Source organism: Hemicordylus capensis, chromosome 1 (assembly GCF_027244095.1).
Source record: "Hemicordylus capensis ecotype Gifberg chromosome 1, rHemCap1.1.pri, whole genome shotgun sequence".
NCBI classification, from domain to species: Eukaryota; Metazoa; Chordata; class Lepidosauria; order Squamata; family Cordylidae; genus Hemicordylus; species Hemicordylus capensis.
In genome coordinates, this window is record NC_069657.1 from 185,613,472 (window position 1) to 185,630,443 (window position 16,972).

Below are 16,972 nucleotides of genomic sequence, written 5' to 3' on the forward strand. Positions count from 1 at the left end.
TGTAGTCGGAAGTCCCATAATATTTTTGCATCTTCATTTTCTACCACCTTTTCAATTGTATGGTCCCACCAATGTTTGGCTACAGGTAGCTTGTATTTTTTGCAGATGTTTCAGTGTATCATTCCTGCTACCTTGTCATGCCTTTGTTTGTAGTCAGTCTGTGCGATCTTTTTACAACAGCTGATTAGGTGGTCCAAGGTTTCATCTGCTTCTTTACAAAGGCGGCACTTGCTGTTTGTTGTGGATTTTTCTACTTTGGCTCTTATTGCATTTGTTCTTAGTGCCTGTTCTTCTGCAGCCAGTATTAAACCCTCAGTTTCTTTCTTCCAGTTGCCATTCTTAAGCCATTGCCAGGTCTTGGTGATGTCTGATTTTCCACTTATATTGTGCAAATATTGACCATGCAGGGGCTTATTTTTTCCATTTTTCTGATCGGTTCTTGACTTGTTCTTTCTTGTAGGCCTGCTTTGTTTCATTGGTGTTTAATAGTTTCTCGTTATTGACCATTTTAAGTGCATCTTCTTCACTGTCCTTGATATATTCTTCAAGGCCTCTTTTCTCCTCCTCTACTGTTTGATGGACTTGCAGCATTCCTCTTCCACCTGAGCTGCAAAGGAGGTATAGCCTATCGACATCACTGCGGGGGTGCAGAGCATGATTGATGGTCATGATTTTCCTGGTCTTACGATCTAGCATCTCTAGCTCTGCCTGGGTCCAGTCTATTATTCCTGCAGTGTATCTGATAACAGGTATAGCCCAGGTATTTATGGCTTGTATGGTGTTCCCGCCATTGAGTTTGGACTTGAGGATTTTTCTAACTCTCCTGATGTATTCACTTCCAATTTTTAAACAGTTAAATTCACAAAAGCCTGGAAAAACAGGTTACATATTGAGGTTCTTCCTAAAAGCAAGCAGAGAGAGAGATGCTCTTATTCCAAGAGGGAGTGTATACCAGAACCCTGGGGCAGTAACAGAGAAGGCCTGATCATGAGTCGCCACCAAACAAGCCAGCGGCAACCATCACTGGACCTTTCCAGATGATAAGTCACTGGACCTCTCCTGGCGACAGGGTTCATATTTAATTTCTTAAAGTCTAGTTTGGCCCTCAGCTCTGCTTTCAAGTACATCATCTAGGTTGCAGTACCAGCCTGCCAGAGCTTCCAGTCAGCTGACACTAAAAACAAATCCCATTGTTCCAAATCTTGTAAAACCCTGGCTTCAGTGGTAGTCCCTCAATTTGAGCAACTCATCTCTAGTATAAGGCTTTTTCCTAATGTCTGCTTTATTTTTGCGATTTCTACCTGCGGTCTGAGTGACTTGTACCATGTACTTGCCTCTGACCCCTTTGATCCTTGCGCAATGCTCTGAAATTCCACTCTTTGCCTGTTTTTGGCCTTGTACCATCTTCTGACTTGCTTGCATGGACAGCAAACCCTCCATGTCCTAGAACATGACAGTCCAGAGCTTGATACGACTATTGATATTGATATAGATTTTTCATGGAACGTGTGAATCAGAGATTGTTTTGCTATATGGAATAAATTTGTTTTCTTTTGTTGGGACTATTCATTGCTGAAAGTTTTCTATCTTTTCATATCTCTTTAGATTTTTTCTAAGAATCCAACACATTAATTTGTATTAAAGAAAATTACCACAGCAGGATACTATTACAGAATTTTAGGTACACTCTAGAATTGCTCTACACCAGCGTTTCTCAACGTTTTTGGAGTCATGGACCTGTACATTATTCATGTGCAGTTTCCTGGACCAGGAGTTAGTAAGGGGGTCGCCCCCCACGCCCCCACCCCTAGGCACCCCCCCAAACCAATTTTGGGCAGCTCTCTGGAGCTCATTTCCAGGCAGCCCTTGCTGCTGGAAGCGAGGAAGCGATATGAACGTTATCCAGCAGCGAGGGCTGCCTGGAAGTGAGCTCTGGAGAGTTCCCGCTGGCCCTCACCAGCCCTATGACTAGTAGCCATTGACAGGCCTCTCTTCCAGGAAGTTATCCAAACCCCTCTTAAAGTCATCCAAGTTGTTCGCTGTCACCACACCTTGTGGCAGAGAATTCCACATGTTGATTATGTGTTGTGTGAAAAAATACTTCCGTTTGCTGGTCCTAAATTTCCTGGCAATCAATTTCATGGGATGACCCCTGGTTCTAGTGTTATGTGTGAGAGAGAAGAATTTCTCTCTATCCACTTTCTCCACTCCATGCATGATTTCATAGACCTCTATCATGTCTCCCTGCAGTCGTCTTTTTTCTAAACTAAATAGCCCAGGTGTTGTAGCCTTGACTCATAAGGAAGGTACTCTAGGCCCCTGATCATCTTGGTTGCCCTCTTCTGCACCTTTTCCAGTTCCACAATGTCCTCCTTTCAGTGTGGTGACCAGAATTGTACACAGTACTAAAGATAATCAAAGACCAGGTTAAGCTATTTGAAGAACCAAGCAGTCAGTAAGAATTAAAGTTTGCTGTTAAAATCTAAATAATATTTAATATTCACAAGGTTTTTAAAAAGTGAACCACAGCAACTGAAATTGGTGCCACAAAAGGTAATACCATTGGCCATTTTCAGTCAGCGTCTTATAGGGCCTGATTAATATCTTATCATAGTGGTGTAGAAGTCATTTACCCAGTTCTGCATCACAGTCTGTATGGAGAAATCACACTGGCAAAGCAAGTTATGTGGTTCATTTCCATGTGGATGTCACACAGCCCCAGAGAGGACGATACGAATGTGGTAAATAATTCCATCAACCATGCAGTTCCATCATACAGATTTACTGAAATGTTGTGGAAATGGACCAGGACTAAGGGACTCTGATGCTACTGCAGTGATACATGAATTCAGCTTAGGTTTGTTGACCACAGGTGTTTACTCCATTTTTAATATAAATAAAAAGATTGAGACCACAAGTATGTAAATATCATAGTATTTGGAATTATTTTCAAGAGAAGTTTGCTGTCAATCATAGAAAGAAGAGCACACATGTCATTGCCACCCAGCTTCTTGGACATACAGCTGGCAAGATGGTAAGAGTTTCTTTCTTTCTTTCTTTCTTTCTTTCTTTCTTTCTTTCTTTCTTTCTTTCTTTCTTCCCTTCCCTTCCCTTCCCTTCCCTTCCTTTACATCTTCTACTTCTGATAGAAAACAAGAATCATGTGATTTTGCCTGGGACCGTTCTTATACAGTACTATGATTATTATTTTTGTAGTTTGCTGCCCATAGAAATTAAGAATAATCTCAATTTGTGGAAATTATATTATGCAATTCCTTTGTATTGTGTTCAAACAATTTTTTAAAAATACATTAAAGATTTAAAAATATTATAGAACCAAAGGAAGCTGCCTTATACCAAGTCAGACCATTGGTCCATGTAGCCCAGCATTGTCTATACTGACTGGCAATAGCTCTCCAAAGTATCAGGCAGGAGTCTTTCTCAGCCCTAGAGATGCCAGGAATGAGCCTGGGACCTTTTGCATGCAAGCAGATGCTCTACTACCGAGCTAGGCTGGGGATATCTTACAATGTTCATATATAGTCACCCATCCAAATGCAAACCAGCCAGGGGTGGAGCCATAATTGAGCGGATGTGTTAAAAGAACACAAGCTGCTCATTGCCGGGGACCATCATCTGGGCTGCCTCTCCCCTGCCCCCAGCCCTCCGGGCTAACTTTCTTCCACCCATGATCCTCAGGTACCCCCTCCCCATTCACTTACAGCCTCCAAGGCAGCACCTAAAGTTCTAAGAGCTGCAATGGCAGCTTTTAAGCTTTCCCTGACAGCTGGCTCTATAAAGACATCACAGCCCAGCACCAGGCCAAAATGTTTTTATAGTGCACAATGGTCAGGGAAAGCTTAAGAGCTGCTGCTGCAGCTCCTGGAGCTTTAGGTGCTGTTGCTATAACAGTGACTCCTAAACTTTCCCTGGACATTGGTGCTATAAAAATGGTATAGCCCAGTGAGCTGGGCCATGACATTTTAATGTTAGAGAGCTTGGACGAGAGATTTCTTTATCAACCCCAGCTGCAGTGAAAGTCCACTGGTAAGGAGAGCACTGCTAATTAATATTGTCAGGAGACATGGAGTTCTAAATAAAGCAGTTTATTTAGGAAATCTTCAGCAGGGAGATAGATATGGCCTACATGCCTTGCAGCTAGCTACATACAGGAACAGGAGAGGGAGAAGGAAGTATCCCTCCCCCGGTGAGAATATTAGTCTAATAAAGGGAAAGTAGAATAGAGAAAGGGTAGTCATCATATAGGGGATTCCCTTGCGCACTATCTCTACCTCTAGTGCCCCTAGTGGTGAATAAGGTTGCTGGTGCTAAGAGTCAATGCCATCAGGAGCTGCATCTCAACACCCCTTCTCATAGTCTTGTACACCGATCCTCATCTCCCATATTCTCTCGAAGAATCTGGAACTGGTCTTGGTAGAGGCTTGGTCGGCCTTTCTGTTATCATGTCTTTAGTTGGACAGTGCTACAGCTTAACTAGCCCATTCTCTTCAGCATCTCAAAAATAGTGGTGCTTTGCATCTATGTGCTTTGTTTGAGACATAGTCCTTTCCATCAGAGACAGTTGGATGTATCCTTGGTTGTCCTCAAACACTTTGTTGGCTTTGGCTCATCAGTTCCAAAGGCTAACAGTAACGTGTGGAGCCATGTGGCTTCCTGACATGCTTGGCCAGCTGATATGTACTCTGCTTCTGTGCAGGAAAGCACAACAATTGATTGCTTCCGGCTAGTCCAACTGATGGCTCCATAGAAAAACAGGTATCCACTTGTGGACTTGTGCCACTGTGCAGGGAGGAAAACAGTTGTTCTTGGCACTGCAAATAAAAATAGACAGATAAGCCCAGCAGGCATTCTCTGTCTTTCTCTCCACTGGGCCAGATGGGCAGGTTCAGACCAGACACCACCACTACTTTGCTGCTCTGCTGCTGCATTCTCTGATCCAATCTTATCCTCTTCAAGAGACAGACAGTATAAGAGTTCTCTCTGGCCCAGGGTCCCCTTAAATACATTTTAAAATTCCCTCCTTTGGCCTTCCCCCTCCCTCCTGCCTTCCCCCAGCCAATAAGGCACAGTTGCCCATGCCAACACTTAATTTGAACGATAACAAGCCAACCAAGAAGCAAGGAGATCTCAAGTCAATTGGAAGCTAGCATCAGAAAACTGATCAGCAAAGTAGAATAAATTCAAATCAAATAAATTTGTACATCCCTAATCCGGCTTTGTAGAGCTCAATTTCTTCTTCTGCATTGTATTTGGTTTTGAAGACCAATTCGCATCCTACTAACTTTCTTCCAGTGGGTAGTCCCACATGTTTTATTTTTGTGTAGAGATTCTCTCTCTTCTTTTGTGGCTTTTCTCCCATTTTTAGCTTCACATGTTGGCATTCTTTCAACGTCTTCCCATGTGCAGAGTTCCTGGTTCTCTTCCTTTCAGGCCTCAATCTCCTAGATGGAAACCCTTTGTTCACCCAGGCCTTTAATTAGATACTGTTTTAATTGTGTTTTAATAGTTTTAACTTTTTAATTTTAATTGTCGAAATGTTTTAATCTTTTATTGGCTGTTTTTATTGTTTTGCAAACTGCCCTGAGAACTTGCGTTTTGGGCGGTATAGTAATGTACTAAATAAATAAATAAATAAATTTGTTGGATCTTTGTGAGCATCTCACTTCTGGCTCAACTTCTGCTTCCCCTTCTGGTTCTGGTTCATTGGTTGTAGGAATTTCTTCTTCTCTTGGTTCTTTTTTTCATCTGGATCTCTGGTCTAATTTCTGACCACAACTTCACTTGTGGTTGGCTTTTGTCTTTCATCAAAATATACTACATTGCATAGTCTCACTGTTCCTTATCAATGATTCTGTATCCTTTTCCTCCTAGTATTAATCCAGAGAGTATTCCCTCTTCACATCTGCAGTTCAGGTTATTTCTTTTCTTTTTAGGAACATATGTATATGCTTTTGATCCAAACACTCTGATATGTCCTAAGATGGATTTGTTCCTATGCCATAATTCAAAAGGTGTCATGACTACTACTCCCCAAAATTTGCTTGCCAATCCTGCATCCTTGAACATGTACCTTTTTATCTCTAATAGGGAATGATTCTCTCTTTCTGCTACACCATTCAGTTGTGGTGTGTAAGGCACTGTTCATTCATGTTCAGTGCCTTGTTCCTTTAGATATTTGGCTATTTCCTTTGATGTAAATTCACTTCCATTATCAGTTCTTAGTCTTGAGGTTTTCTGCCAAACTTGTTGCTCACTATGGCAACATATTCCTTAATTTTTTTCAGAACTTGGCTTTTCTCTTTTAGCATATAAGTAAAAGCGTATCTGGAGTAAGAATCAATGAGAGTCAAGAAATATCTGTTTCCTCCTGATGATTGAATTTGCATTGGTCCAGACATCACTATGACTCAACTCTAGGGGGTGCTGTGATTCTCTCTCTGGTTTCTGATGAAAGCCTGTACCGAATCCATTGCTTTTCAAACAGCACACACATCATAAACAATTACTACTTGTCATTATTATTATTATTACTATATATTACTATATATTATATTATATTATTACTTATATTACTACAATTATTACTTGTCATTACTTGTGCAAGGCTGAACTCTCAAGCCTCTTGCTAAATCTGCCTTCTCAAATTGAGAAATTACTTTAACTTCTCTGTGTCTGAATCTGCTGTGCTACATGGTTTATACAAACATCTTTTTGCCACATTGGCTTTCTCATTAATGCAATCAATCTCCAACAAGCCATTTTTTCTTACAGAACCTCTCATTAACAACTCCTGATTTGCTCTGATGCAACAGTAATCATTCTTGAATTTTACCTCATAGCCTCTGCGCTTGACATATTTGACAGAAATTAAACTGTTTTCAAGGGGCATAAAGAGCTTTCTCAGTTCTCAAGGTTATACTCCTTCCCTTTGGCAGCTTGCCTTTTATTTTTGCTTTCCCTCTGCTCTCTGCAATGATCTTTCTGCCATCTGCCAGACTTATTGGGGTTTTATAATTCATGAACAACTCACTAAACAGTTACTTGTCTTTAATCAGATTTGCAGTTGCACCACTATCAACAACTAGATTCCCATGGTCATTTTTGCAATTATTTTCAACAGATTCAAAAGTTTCAAAAATTGGTCCAAGCCCTTTGTCTTGTCATTTTCTTTGAATCCCTGTTAGCCCTGTTGTTCTGGTTTGGAGAGATTCCGGGTGGTCCCTCTGGGAATTTCTTTCAGCAGTTCTGCTGTGGCCCAGGGCCTTTGTTCTGAGGACAATTCACTTTCAAATGGCCTGGCTTCCTACACAGCCAACACACCTTGCTCTTTTGTTTGGTTTGAAATGCTGTAACCTGACTCTTTTGGTCAGAGGCTACATCTGATCTCATATCAAATATGAGATTTGATATGCTGGGATATGCAGAAAAGCCCTCCATTTCATCAGCAGGGCCTGCTCCAGAAGCAGACGTCTGGCATAGCTATGGTGTAGCTGGGCCTCCATACGTATGCAGGCCCTTGGGTGGAAGTGCCATTGGGAACCTGGAGACATCAGCATGTGCATTAGGCAGAGCCCTCTGTCTGTCACGGGGGCTGAGATACTTGGTGCTTGGTAAGGTTTGGACCTGGACCAAGCCTCAGTCCTGGAGCTTATTGAGTGGCCTTGAGTCAATGTCTCTCAGCAAAGCCTGTCTTGCCATAATGTTGTAAGGATCAATACCATGCAAACTACCAAGCACTTCGTGCAATGAAAAGTGCCATAGCAATGATAAATAATATAAGTATTTGTTTTTCTCTAGGATAGGAAGAGACCTGGATGGCACAACTTGCTTGCATAAAAGCTAATTATTAATTGACAACAGCATGCTGTGCAGTATTTGTCAATTACTTTTAAATCAGTTATTTTCTCAGATATAATGGTCTGAAGATTGGATGACAAATGGAACATGGGCTTGGCTCAAGAGTCCCCTGAAGCGCCTTCAGTTCACATACGGGGAAATAGCATATTCCTGCCTCCCTGTGCTGCACCAGAAAATAAATGTTGCGGGGGAGGGGCTGCATAGAAGGGACAAAGTGCATTTCTGGGTGGGCTGGACAAACTGTGTCTCACATGTTAGATTTCTGAAACAGAAATAATGGCAGTTTCACATTAACGCTTTCATCCTGAAAATATTTTCTCTGAAATAAATTCTATTGATTTTGACAAAGCTAATTTAGGGGATATATAATTTATTTTTATATTACAAGTATTAACCAAACAATAAGGAAATTATTGAATTCACCAAATTCAATCAGGGGAAAAAGCATTCAAACAAGCTAGAGTTTCTACACAAACATTTTGTTGATATACAAATTAGACAGAAAGGACAAAACAAAACAATTTTTTGAGGCAAACTGAGGCAAAGCAATGATCTTCAGAAGCTGAATCTGCCATTTTTATGAAATTCTGCATAACAGTGTCATGGTCTATGGAGAATTTATTTTCTGTTGCCAGTATGGCAATGTTACTTACGTGTTCATCACCCATAGGTAAAGGTAAAGTGTGCTGTCAAGTCAGTTTTGACTCCTGGCACCCACAGAGCCCTGTGGTTGTCTTTGGTAGAATACAGGAAGGGTTTACCATTGCCTCCTTCCCGCACAGTATGAGATGATGCCTTTCAGCATCTCCCTATATTGATGCTCCCCGATCTAGTACCAGTGGGGATTCAGACCGGCAACCTTCTGCTTGTTAGTCAAGCATTTCCCCATTCAACCATACTGCTCCTCAAATAAGTCTTAATTTGATACAGACATTAAAATGTTCATTCACAGCCAGCACTTGTTATATAATAAAGAAAATTACATGTGAAAAGTGCCTTTCCCTCAAGGGGTCCAGAAATGGGGGGGGGGGATGTGGGGGCAGACTATTTGACTGAGAGGGCACCCGCCAGCCACAGAGCCGCAAGTGCTGCATTCCTCCCTGCCAGGCTGAAGCTCTTGAAAAGTCATTCTAGAGAGAATCATATATTTTGGAGTCCTATGCACACGAGGCTCCAGCTCAGGGGAAATAGATGGTGCCCCTATCTGTAAGCCAAAGTGCCTTCCATTCATACAAATGAGGCCTTTGGATCCAAGCCATGCAAGGTTAAAAATAAAAAATAAAAAATAAAAAAACTGAAGCAAAACTAAAGATTTTTTAGTCTATACTCTTCTCTGTTTCCAAGAAAGTGTTTCTCTAGTGCCTTATGCATGCATAAATGATGATTCAAGAGTAAAAAAACCCAAAATAACTAGCCTCTCTATGGATTTGGAGCCTCCCCCCACATAAACTTGTTCCTTATCACTTCAAAGATATATCAGTTCTATCAGCCATGTGAAGCTGAAAGATAGCTTTCTACATCTATCAGAATGGGGAAATATCATAAGGCACAGAAACTGCCGTGATTTCCCCCCCTTAAAAAATAAAAATAAAACCCAGCAAGGAAACCACATGGCTTCAATGAAACAGAAATGAGGTTCAGCTGAGGAAATATTGAAGGCAGACAGCTCTTCTGCCAGTGAGCCAAATGTCTTTATCAGCCATGTAAATGCAATAAAAGGATATATGCATAATATTATAGGATTTATAGCAAAGAGAGGAACAAAACCATATAAAACCGCATTTCTGTCTTAAAATTTTGTCTGCACTCTTAGCACAGGTTAAAATGTGCACATGTATGGCAAAAAATGTATATCTGCCTGTCTTTTCCTAACCAAGTATATAAACGCATATTATACTTGCCTTTTTGTGAGAACTGGACAATTTATAAATGCTATTCACATTTAATTAGTAGTCATTTCTTCCCCATAAGCATATTTACTTGGGTCCTTTGTTCCTACGGCAACCCAGTGAGAACTCCTGCTACAAGAACAGTCTAGGCTAATCTAAAAAAAAGAGGGGGGGGGAAAGGAATGTAGATTAATGAGCAAGCTTGATATTAAGATTATACTGCACAGACCAAGTACTGAGACTGGTGAGAGAAGCATTAAAAAGAACCTACAGCTAAGAATCTCTTATTTCAAGAAGCCTATTTATAGCAATTATGGATTTTATTTATTCAAGTGTGCCTATAGTACACAGAAGTGTGAAAGCGGACTCATTTAGTACTAAGTTCGCTTTAATTGGCCATCAGCTCAGGTAGAGGCTTTTTAAGAAAAAAATAATTGCAATCCATTTTCAACCTAGTTTAAAACATTTATCAGGGGAATAGCTGAACAATATTCTAAGCATTTTTGTATTTATGGATGCTCCCCTTACAGGCATAGCTGTATTTTAAAGCAGGGAGAGTATCTAAATTTACTTAGAGCACTAAAACCATTCTTAGAGAAGACAGACTTGACAATAAAGACTTGTAATTTTTTCTAATTAACTCTTTCAGAGCTTTTGCCTCACATCTGAAGTACTGAGTGCTGTTTAAAGGGTCATTTGAAGTAAATAACAGTTGTGGATATGGGAAATAATTAAAAGTGTTTTTGTCTCCCAGGTACTCATCTGGTCAGATTAATTTGGACATCTTTTAAAAAGCACCCTTAAATTGCAAAATAAAATAAGCAAGCATTTGTGTGCAACCCAATAAACATATTTAAGTTAAAGACTCCATGCTGGAACCAAACTATTCTTTTATTAACAAACTGCAGAACTGGAAATAAATGGCTTGCTATGGGGGTGTGTGTGTGTGTGTGTGTGTGTTTATTAAAATAGTTGCATTTCCAACACCTACATTTTGTAACTTCATTATTTTTTTAGAGTCCTGTTTAAAAGTGTGTGTGTGTGTGTGTGTGTGTGTGTGTGCACATGTGCACAAATGTGAATGATGGGGGAGTGGTTGAGTGTGCCATTATTGTGAGTATAACCTGACGCTCCGAAATGATTTTATTTAGTAGGGAAAAAGAGAACAAACAAATGTTTTTGTCAAACCTATTGTATTATATGTGATGTAAACTATGAGTGTAAATATGGAGATCCTGGGATTGATTCTTTTATATTTTGAAAAATTGCAAGATTTTAGTGATTCATATTCTTTGCCATCCTTATATAACTCGTGATCTGCTCTTCTTGCTTATATGCTATTTAACTTTGTTTTATTTAATTAATAATATTAATTAATGTTAATATTAATGTTGATTAATATGTTCAGCTCCATATATAACCATATCCTCTATAGATAACTATATGGAACTGTATATGTGACAGCCCGCCCATTCCCTCTAGCACCCCTCCAATTTTGTTGTTCATATCAATGGACAAATCCATTATCTGAGCATAAATAACTTCTATTGGACTGTGTCAGATGCTGTCTTTAGAGCATTTCTCATCTGAAACTGTGGCAAAGGAGCAAGGGAATTTTAACTAATTTAACTTTTAAAATATAATTTCTAAATCAAAGACATTTGTTAAAACCAGTTCAGCTGACTAGACATCCTTTCTTTTAAGACTTGACCCATATTTCAGAACATTATACTAGCGCGCGCGCACACACACACATACACACAGAAAAGTGAAAACATCATTTTCTTTCTTGTTTTGTTTTTGAAACATAGTGTAGTAAGAGCTAAAAGCCACTACCTTCAGCCAGCAAAACGTTAAAGGCACAGGAGCTCAAATCTATGGAACATGTTCCTTTCCTCCACTGCATGTTGAACTTCTGCAGTCACTCTGTTTGTGCTGATGTGAAAGAGAAGCAATACCTCCACACTCCACCACTCTTTCAGCCAGCCACCCATATTTTGCAAGGGCGGTATATAAATCGAATGGATGGATGAATGAATAACTTTATGTTATGGGATAGAGGCTGGGTGGTTTAAGGCTCTGCCCTTATGGAGGGGTTAACTAGAGGAGGCTTATGTGTGCCTCCCTAGCCTTTGGGGTGGTTCTCACATTATGCTTTTAGGTGTACATCTAAGAAATTTTAAGTGTACATCTGGACTGTAAAGTATGAATGCAACAATGGATTTGCAAAAGCAAATACAAAGAGAAACTCAAGTATGTAGTACACCGCTCTGGGCTCCTTGGAGGAAGGGCGGGATATAAATGTAATAAATAAATAAATAAATAAATAAATAGCATGTATTGTACAGCTACATTGGCCAAGGAAAGAGAATAAGCAGCAATTCCCTATCAAATGTACACGACTGGAAAATCCAGGCTTGCCACTGCATAATGTGTGAAACTTTCTTCATTCTAGAATTCTTTGAAAGGATGGAAGACATAGACCAATTGCATGCTGAATAGCTTGAAACCACCCAGTTCCATATAGATCACATCACACAATGATTGCAAAAACGTACCGCGCAGCATAGAAGACCAGTCATTCAAACATGCCCTTGCTCTCCTAAACTTAACAGAGGGTGAGGAATTTTAGAAAAGATTACAGTGATTTTAATGCATGATAGCTTTTTCCCTCAAAAAAAACCCGAGGCAGCTTTCAGCAACTGCACATTGAACAAATTAATTAATCTCAGCAACTGCACTGTGGAGTGCACCTCTTTCCCATATAACTTGTGACCGGAGCCCAGCAATTCTGCATGTACTTCTGGGCTTGTATGAGGTGCATTTTAATACCAAAGAACACAACAACTTAAATGCCATTCCCCTAGTTTTATGAAAAAGCAATATAGGAGAATAAATAGGGCAAATACCAACAAGGAAGGACACACAAGTTTAGTCAAACAGTAAATCCAAATAATATCACTAAATCTACCACAGGAGGCACTGTTTGACTGAAGCATCCCCAGAGGTTGTTATTTTGAAAAAAGAAAAGAAAATTCACCTCACAAATATAAGAATAATCACTTTTACACAATAAATGATTAATAATGAACACAGGCATGTGCACCTTAATACTAATCCAAGTCTTTTCCCACAGGGTTAACACTATCACACAAGGAAAGAGATACAATGCTATTTTTCTGTGGTACAGTGTCATGCTGCTACTTCTTTTTTAAATAAAAATTAAATTACCTCCTCTACCTTTTTTCTGATTTTTGCATCAAGATCTCATTCACTGGAGAGAATCAATAAAGAAACATATGGGAGATGATCAGATGAAATTCAGCCTCAAGATCAGGGAGATTTGTATCCTTAATAATAAAAAAAGAGAGAGATAACCCCACAGATAATTATTTGGCGTTGTAATTTATGACCACCCGACAATTAAGATCTAATTTGCCTACCCTTCTGAAAATCATTGTAGTGGTGCATTCTGTAACCTTCGCTGCAATGTAAATAACAATGCTAGTGATTTGCATTGACTGTGTTAAAACCTGATGCACACCGAATCTCTCCCTCTCACACACATTGCCACAAACTGCAGCCTCAAAGTGCTGGAGCCCAAGTCCCTGCTCTTAAACAGAAGGCACACAAAAAGCGGGGGGGGGGGGGGGGAGGAATTGAGATTTGCAGATCTGATAATGAGCCAGTTAATGACATAAATGATACCTCAAGAACCTCACTAAACCATCCAGGTCCTACAATTTAATCTGTAATAAATACTCCTGCATCATTGCGAGATGGCTGCTCATAATGGCAAATGAAATATGCTGGTATGATAGGTACAATAAATCTGGATTTTCCTATGGTTCCCTCAGGCTAGAACAATATGTAACCAGAGTGCGCACTGTCAGGATGAGCAGATCTCAAAGCCATCATAAAATCTAAATGGGGACTAATTAGGAGGCCCTTCCCTTCTAGAGTTACTATTTCTATTGACATTTTCCATGCATGAGCCCCTCCATAACATCATAAGTCACCAAGATAAGAACTCCCTAGATTATAGGGAAAAAGCTTTAATGGAGAAGTTGAACTCAAAGGCGATGCATAAATTTTCCTTTTGATGCTACAGGAAGCCTGTGTTCAGTACTTTCTTTACAAACTTTCATTCCCTGCACTGGATACTTCTTAATCTTATGAGGGCTTCTGCTGAGGGCATCCTCCTCTCCCCACCTCTGCACTCTGATTCCTAAACACTATAGGGCATGTGTACATGGTTCAACTATTACTTCACATGGGAGTTTATTCTTAATTTATATATATTTGCAACAGTGTGGAAAATATGGCCTGAGTTGTGCAACAAGTTTAGAGACAACCACTAAGGGGAGAAAATGTAAAGTAACAGCCTGTATGACAGCCATTTCATATGCACTAGGCCCTCAGAGCTGATTCAAATTACCTGTATTGCATACGTGCAACTATCAGATCTTAGGAGAGTTTATGTGATGTGACTATCATAGATCAGCAGTCAGGCACACATATATTTTTAAACACATACAGGACCCATCAATTCAATATAGATAATCAGATAAGGAATGTAGCACTTTGTGACTACAACACCTGGTGATGTGAACACTCCTTAAGTTGTTGCAGTGTTGCCTGTAGGGCAGGATAAGACACTATGGTATTTGGTATCATGGCATAATGGGGAGGAGAAAGCCAATTATGTTTTTGTAGAATATCTCTTTCATCTTTACATTCCTGAGAATAAAAGCAGAACAAGGCTGGATTAACCACTGAACAGATGATGATCTCAACCAAGTTGCATTTCCTATTGATTAGTTACCTGGAAATGGGAATTGACCAATATGAGATGCACCCATCCTGGTTCTCATGGAGCTTCTTTCTAGAAATATGCAATGCTGGCTCTTCCCATATGACAGGGGAGCAGTACTCTCGACTTCATTAACAATTGCACAAGAATCAGCAATACCAGTACTAGTCCCTTGTGCAGCAGTGTCACCAAGTGATTTAGAGCCATGTAACAGCGCAGGTGGGTGTGCATCGTGACATGTCACCCACCAGTGAAAGCAGTAAACTACTTTCACTGGCGTTTAAACTGAATTTGATTAATCAGTTAAAAGTAAGACTGTGCTGAATATTGTTAACTTCTGATATTTGGGTCCACACTCATTATTTTGATAGTGTAGAAATATCTCCTTCATAGTAGTCAAATTATGTGAATATTTAGCTTTTATCAATTCTGTTCAGTGCTACTGTTTCTTTCTTACTTGGAGCCAGCATGGTGTAATGGTTAGAGTGTCAGCCTCGGACTTAGAATACTTAGGTTCAAATCCCCACTCAGCCATGAAATTCACTTGATAACCTTGGGCTAGTCACTGGCTTACAGTACATCCACCGCTAGCCTCCACACTGCTGTGTGCTCTTTCCAAATCATGGGCTAGCTCTGAAATGTATCTGCACTTTTGTACAAGAACACAAGAGCACCCATGCTTCAGGCATTGTGTGGCAGTGGATATTAGTAATGTCCGTGATACACAAAACTGTTTGGTCTGGTTCGGTTCAAGTCCGGACCAGACATGAACCAGACCGGGAAAGTTTGGTTTTGCACACCCCCGAACACCCTCCGGCTCAGCTCAAGTTCGATACAGAAGATACCACACAGGGTTCTCATGAGAATAAAATGGTAGGGGACAATGTGAGTTCCTTGGAAGACAGGTAGGACAAAATTGTAATAAATATGCATGGCAACAGAGATGAACACACATTAGAGTCTCAATATACCAAGGCAAATATTTAGGGCCAAAATAAGCCATCCTTTCCCATTCTCCTCAAACGTTTCCACTACATTTTGACATTAAAGAGTCATCACATATTCACTGAATATTTGCTCAGTACCCACTAAATGTTCTGTATTTGATATAAATATTTTGGCATTCACCAATAGTTCAGATAAATGTTTACATTTAAAAACTGAATGCTAAAATGTGAAATTTTATCCAGTTTCAGTTTTGGAAAAGAAACTACTTCAGGACTAAGCAAGACCTCCTTTACCATTCAGTCTTTAAGATCAACATTAGTTTGGATGGCACTTGTTCAGAGTGTCTCTAAGGATGAAGCTGCTGTTGGGAATGGAAGAATAAAGAATGGGAATATTGAACATATCCTATTATTGTGAATCTCACTTATTTAAAAACAACAACACCAGAGTCAGTTACTCATATTTTTGTACAGCTGAATCCTATGCACGCTTATACAGTAGAGAAATAACTCCCAGGGAGTTTAATGTAGCCTTGGAAATTTCTCCAGTATCTCATACAACCTGTGTACATGGTACCCACTATTTAGAATAAAGCGTGAACATTTTTATCTCTATCAAAAGAGTGAGGGCCAGTATTAACAGCAGATTTAGGTAAGTTGCAACGGACTAGATCAGAAAGTGAAGAACACTGAATTTGCCCATTAGCCTGAGATCTTACTATATTCAGTAACGCACCAGAGTATATCTTCAGAAGTTAAAATCAGCTGACACAATATGGCACTCTGTTTTGGGTGTATGAGCTCTGATGCACACACAAAGCTCCTCTAGCAGGAACATCCCTCCCATCCAAACCACAAAAAAAATTAATTGGAGAGATTACTGCAATAAAAATAAATATACTTCTGTGAGCCTTTCAAACATTTCTTAGATTATGAATATATAAAAGTATTGTATAAAAATACACTGCAGAAACATATATAATCCATGATGGCTTAAATCTTTGGTGACATTTATCTTCACTCATGAGGAAAGACCTAATAACATCAATTAGCAGAACCCTCCTTACTCCTGAAGGAAAATGTCATTAAAACTCCCAACCATGCCATCTCGTTGACTCAGTATGCCACAAGTTAATCTTTATCTTTAGAATGGAACCTACTTTGAGCTACGATGGTTTAAAGAAGGATGATCTGGAGAATCACATATCCCACAACATATAAAAATAGTTATATTTGTACATATTAAAATAAGGACAATCTTCTTGGTTGGCAATGCCCACGTACACCATTATACATTAAATGGAGGCTCTTCTTTGCATTCACGCATAGCCCAATAACCTGTCCTGCAATGATTTAAAAGCAAGAGGTTGTTTCTTCTTTTGGATAAATATATACTTGAAAAAACATAATTGTCCTATAATGTGTTATCAGTAGGGCTGAGTCAA